The 5,985-nt window shown below is 43.1% G+C and overlaps 1 long non-coding RNA gene across 2 annotated transcripts; it reads left to right on the top strand.

Moving 5' to 3' along the window:
• Window positions 1-493: 493 nt before the first annotated feature.
• Window positions 494-4,413, top strand: LOC123137955 (uncharacterized). 2 transcript variants are annotated; one of them, XR_006468655.1, is made up of 3 exons: window positions 575-1,455; window positions 3,008-3,185; window positions 4,121-4,413. It is a non-coding gene; the product is annotated as an uncharacterized lncRNA (long non-coding RNA). The 2 variants fall into 2 exon arrangements; XR_006468654.1 differs by having other exon boundaries at window positions 494-3,185.
• Window positions 4,414-5,985: the final 1,572 nt, after the last annotated feature.

Below are 5,985 nucleotides of genomic sequence, written 5' to 3'. Positions count from 1 at the left end.
CGAATCAGTGTCGGTTTCCCCTCGAGGCTCATTGTAGTTGTAATGAAACAGTAACAACGGGGAGTTTTCGTCCAGCAGATCTGCGTCTTGGGTTTGTTCCATCGCTATCTCTATGTCTCTGTCCTGCAACAAACTGAATGGGTCCTTTACTGACGATGTCATGGAGTATGATAGTTTTGTAAATTTTGATCGACATACAAGTCAGAAGCAATGGAAGAACTCGGGTATGGCATACTTATGCCGATTTCTAAGAGCTCAAACGAATCCATTATAATTTAGAGTATCTATATCTAATCGTATATATATATATATATATATATATATATATATATATATATATATATATCTTTCCCTACTAATAAAGCAGCGATCGCTTCTGGTCGTACGTAGTCGACGTTTTTGCATAAAAGTCCCTGTAGTTTTTGCTATTCAACCCGCAGTCTTCGTGATAAGTCAACCGAACCGTACAGGCGATAGAAAAAAAAAACCATCCTCACGACTCTGCCTCCCGAGTCCCGATCCCATCTCCACCTCCATCGCGCCGCCGCCTCCCGCCTCCTGCGTCGCCCCGCCCGGCGCCGCCGCCTCCCGCCCCGCCCCGCCCGGCGCCGCCGCCTCCCTCCCCACCCCGCCCCGCCCGGCGCCGCCGTACACCGCCGCCGCGCCTACCCCTGCCTCCTGCACCTGCTACCATGGCACCGCCGGGACTCCTCCCCACTGCTTCCACCTCGACAATGGTTTCCCCAACCCCGCCGGCTTCGCCACCAGCCACTCCTTCATCCACAATAATCATAGGAGACAGCTACACGGGCGAGCCTACGAGCAAGACCTCGACGACGCTGGCGGTGGAAGACCACGGATGTGAGGGCGCTTGGAAGGCCGCGGTGCCGCGATTAAGTCATGAGGACCGCGGCGGCAGCAGTCAAAATCTTCATGAAGTCTCTCCGCTTACCCTCCCTCGGTCTGATTTCTCTCCAATCTTTGAATCCCCTCAGTTTGAACTAATGCCATGTATTTTCTGAACAGTTAGTGAATCATTTGTCAGTTGAAAGATGGTTGATGCACCAAAAAAGATTGTATTGATTCAATCTGGAAAAGTCAAGATCACAATAGCAATTACATATGCATTTGTTGGGCCAAAAGTAGCAGTTACATATGCATTTAGTTAATCTTTTGGCCTATCACCGTTTCATGCATTTTTTTGTGGACTTTCATTTGACCTTGAGTGTTGACTTGCTTTTCTGTTGCTAACAATGTCCGGCTTGCCGAATGTACTTGCTTATCCTTGTACTGGAGTACCATTATTCACCATATACACACTTTCCAATTCTGTCTGTTTACTATCTAGGAGTCAGACCATGGCTGCACGGAGCAGGTCCACCCACTAGGGGCTGGCCGCCGTGTCCGCCATGAGGATTCCTGCACTAAGCCTTGCCGGCGTTCCCGGCCACCAAGGTACTTCTACTTATGTGTCTCTATAAGATTCCTGCATATGTTTTTGTGCTTTCCACTTAATGCATTGTTAGCTCTATGTTACACTTCTTTTAGGTACTTCCTGCTCCAAAATCAATATACATAGGCATATTTGCTCATGAAACTGCTCTGGTTTTTCTTTTAGAGTTTACTCCCATTTACTTGTGTCGTTCTACAATAATAACAGAATTGATATCGATTAAACTTCTTTGAGTATCTTGAAATTTAATGATTTCCCATGGAATATGAAGTTTGAGAATGACACCTGCTGAGCTGAAAATAATCTAGCGAGCAATAGTATAATGAATAGTTATTACCGTATCGGCATCACATTGCTCATGGGTGAATAACACAACAATAAACTAGAAAAATGGAAATGCTCTGTTTGGTTTGGGTACCATTCAGGAAAGTAGTTAACAGAGATAGACTATTTGACAGTTGCAGAGTGACACCACCACCACATATGAAGCAGAGAGTTTGTAAAGAGACACTAAATAATCATCTGGAGTGAGACACAATTGCTTTCTTGTTTAGTGAAGACGATCTTTTTTGGGGTGTAATATAACTATGGTAGCTCTCTGGAGTGAGAATGCCGAGGCCCTAAAAAACAGCCATCGACACGGAGTTCCTGCCATTAAGGATAAAAAAGCTAGCAGAGAAACAGCTTGGGGAATCACAAGCTTATCTTGCCTTTTGAATGTGCAGCCTGTAACCAGAGAAGCTTGTTCTAATTATCGTATGCTTATTTTCCCCGAGCTGTTTCTCTGCTAGCTATTATTCTCAAGCAACTACCAAACTATGGATAGAAGAAGTCCTAACATGGAGCTATTTCAAAACAAGATGAGGAGAGACTCAAGAATTTAAACAGTAAAATACGAACCTGCACATGATCATATAATGTGCGGATCACAGGCTGGCCAAAGCCTTCTTTCGAGTCTCCTAACATTGCCTGCTTAATTTTCACTACCTGCAAGTACAACTAGCTAGAAATTTCGGTATGCTGCTATGTGCCTTGAGTTTGTAAGTCAAGATCTCTTTGCTTCCAGGAGAGTTTGACCACTCATATCTCTCTTTTTCTTGCCACCTGCACTTAGTAATTTTTTTTCCTATGATATATATTGTATCATTTTGGTTGCTGAATATGATAGTCGTAGCCCGTCAAAATATTATGATAGCCGATTGATTCTTCTTAAAAGGTATATTGACTGTTGCAAAGTTTACCTGGTCTTCTATTTATATTTTCCAGAATACAGTCCTAGAGATGTTGCTTTATTTGAGTTCTGCTTATTGCATTTATTGGAGCACTTGCAATGGGCACATTGAATGTTTAAATGTTCCTCTTGCTGCTGACCACACTACAGTTCATTATATCTCATTGAGACCTTAATCATCTTCCATGTTTATTAGAAGGTAGCATAGTACTGGTTGAACCCGATAGTTACCTGAAACCATTGCTTAACACCGAGCCCCTCTACTTTCTAAAAGGTTTCCATTTTGGTTTACTGAATATTTTTTCCTGCTTGAACTATATCAGTTGGGCAAGTGCTAGAACCCAGGAGCATATGATTTTGCTGCTCATGACATACGCGTCAATATTGCAATCAACTCTGACTGCAATTGTATAGACAAGGGCCTGCATTCTATATGGAAGGTTCGACATTGAAGCTGCTCGCATTGATCTGCAATAGATCTTGACTTCAGCGGAAAACGAGGTATATTGAGCTTAATTTCGCATGGTTACATACAGATAGAACCAGTTGTACAATATATGTTTTTTGTCCTAAAGTACCGCTTCTACTTCTGATTCATGTAATGACTATTCAGTGTATATAGTTCATTCTCTACACCTTTTCTTTTAAAGAAAACACTATTTCTTTGTGTTTATATTTAAGACCTATGTTTTTATTTTAGAGAACACATATGAATTTTTGTTGGACATGAAATGAGCTACCATAACTACTATAATCTATGCATATGGTTTCAGTAGATTTTTTTGGTTTTTTTTTTCGAGATTGACGGGGGCCCAAAAAAACCCACCGCTTGTTATATTCCAACTCGAAGGTGACTTGGCAGTCAGTACAGATACAAGTAAGCGCCCAAAGGCGCAAAAGAAAATTACAGGGGAGAGCAAGAGAAAGCCCAAAACTAGAAGAAAGAAACAAAATGGAGGGGAAGGCTGGCACCAGAACCAAACTGAAACCCCTAGAGACCGACATCTCGGGTGGATTTCACGTGTTGAATTTCACATGGAGCAACTTTGTCCGCGGGTTCTGTACACACTATTTTCATCAGCTTGTGTAGTAGCAACAATATTTTGTGCCACGACATGTAGACGAAACAGAGGGAAAAACTTTGTAGAGATAGAAGTTTCACTATTAAAAACACAATAAAAGTGCCCTATGCTCTTTCATCTGACATAAACCATTTCAGATCATATTTGTCTACCAACCAGCATCTATGAATAGCAGTGGTGATATTATAAGGTGGCGGTATTATATATATATATATATATATATATATATATATATATATATATATATATATATATATATATATATATATATATTCTTAGTTGAGAACTTGGTAGTTAGGGCATGTGGATTACAAATACCACGCCGAGAAAACTTACATGCTCTTGTCATTGCAGGTTTCATGGAGGCAGTGCCTTATTCTACATGATGGGAATTCAACGGCATTTTATTGTTTTGTTCTTAAATACTAGCTGGGTGTGCCGTCTATTCACAGATGAAGTAATCTGAACATCTCTTGCAGACAAAACGCTCGGGGAAAGTTCCCAGCCGTGCACCTGTGACCGCTGAAGAGGCATACTGTTTTAGGAATGCATGACAGACTGGTCGCGAGATTTGTGTCTAGGATGGAATTACATGATATGTCAAAATGGTGGTCTTTATTATGCAATTTAACTGATCTCTTGTTGCACCTCTCCTTTCCAGAAAAACAATTATTTAATTTTTCAAATTTGATCTTCTGTCTGCATAGTTTGCAAGGGAAATGCATCGGTTCAAACCATTTTGGAAAATCTAGGTCGACAACCATATACTAAGTGAACTTACTACCGACTGCATTTCCTGTTAACAGAGTTTATTGTTTGATATTTGGGACTCTTAGTTTCTAAGGATAATTCAACCGAGGCAACACACCCGCATATGCACCTTATAGAGATGAGGGCAACCTTATTTGTTTGTTAGACTTGAATGTAAGTGGAGCGTACTGGCATGTGAAGTAGCTTTTGTCAAGTTTTCCGCCCATTGCAACGCACGAGCATATGTACTAGTATATATATATATATATATATATATATATATATATATATATATATATATATATATATATATATATATATATATATAAGAGAATCACTGCTTACGTTGACGTCCGTCCTCTCCTCGTCACCTCGTGGGCTTTTTTCTGCTTCTACTCCAGGCTTTCACCCCTCAAAGAAACTATAGGCTTCGGCCTCCTGCTCTATCTAAGCTCGAACTTAGTCAGTGTACTTGTGTATAGAAAAAGGAAAACGAATCGTGGTCGGTATTGGCATTGTAATTAGGAATAATCCGGTGACATGTCGTGCTGGGCTGGGACTCTCGCCGTAACTAGCGTACGCCCGCACGAGAGCTCATAAGTTACGCACGAGATCGAGACTTATTACATCGTGGGTTGCTCGCGACGTTCTGCTGGGACGAAAAGTTCAACTGGATCGGAATCGCCTCATACTGATGAGCGAGAGCGAGACGGAGACGGCGACGGCGTCGTCGCGTGAACGAGATTGGTCGTCTCTTCCGGCGGACATACTGGTGGAGATTCTGGAGTATTTGCGGTGGTCGAGCCACCCGAGTTTCGGCTTGGTGTGCCGAAGATGGCAATCTGCACGCGCTCTATCGCCCTTCTACCCGGCGTGGATCACTCCTCTCCTCCTCAATGTCGCCGATGTGGGCAGCAGCAACGTGCGGTACTACAGCCCCTTTTACCACAAGAATTTCGAGATCGCCTACAAGCTGAACACGCCAGGCGCCATGATCTGTTGCGCCACCGGACAACACTTGACGCTATGCATGAAGAACCTGGTCCTCACGGCACAACTCCTGACAGGCGACGTCTGCAAGTTGCCACCGATCATACGTGGAAGGTTCGACGCGGTCGTTTATGACGGCAATCGTAGGATGTTTGGTGTCGAGAAGTCGTTCGGTATGCTGCGGATTGCCCGTTGCATCAAAAACAATATGGGCGAGTGGGCGGAATGGGAATACAGGTGGTTTGATCCAGACGGTCCAATGTTTCCCCCGTCGCCAGATTGTAACCCAGTTCTCCACAACGGCTTGATGTACCTATTGGGAGAAGACGGAGGGCTAGCAGTCTATGATGTGAGTAGGCATGATGGAAATTTTGAAATCCTGGACAAGCCCAACAGCTTTGGATTCGAATGCGAAGACAGCTACTTGGTTGAGTCGGACCAACACGAGCTCATGGCTGTCCTTTTTGGGCACCGTGGGA

This window comes from Triticum aestivum, chromosome 6B (assembly GCF_018294505.1).
Source record: "Triticum aestivum cultivar Chinese Spring chromosome 6B, IWGSC CS RefSeq v2.1, whole genome shotgun sequence".
NCBI lineage: Eukaryota > Viridiplantae > Streptophyta > Magnoliopsida > Poales > Poaceae > Triticum > Triticum aestivum.
The sequence above is the reverse complement of the archived record's forward strand: the minus strand, read 5'-3'. Positions and strand labels throughout refer to the sequence as shown.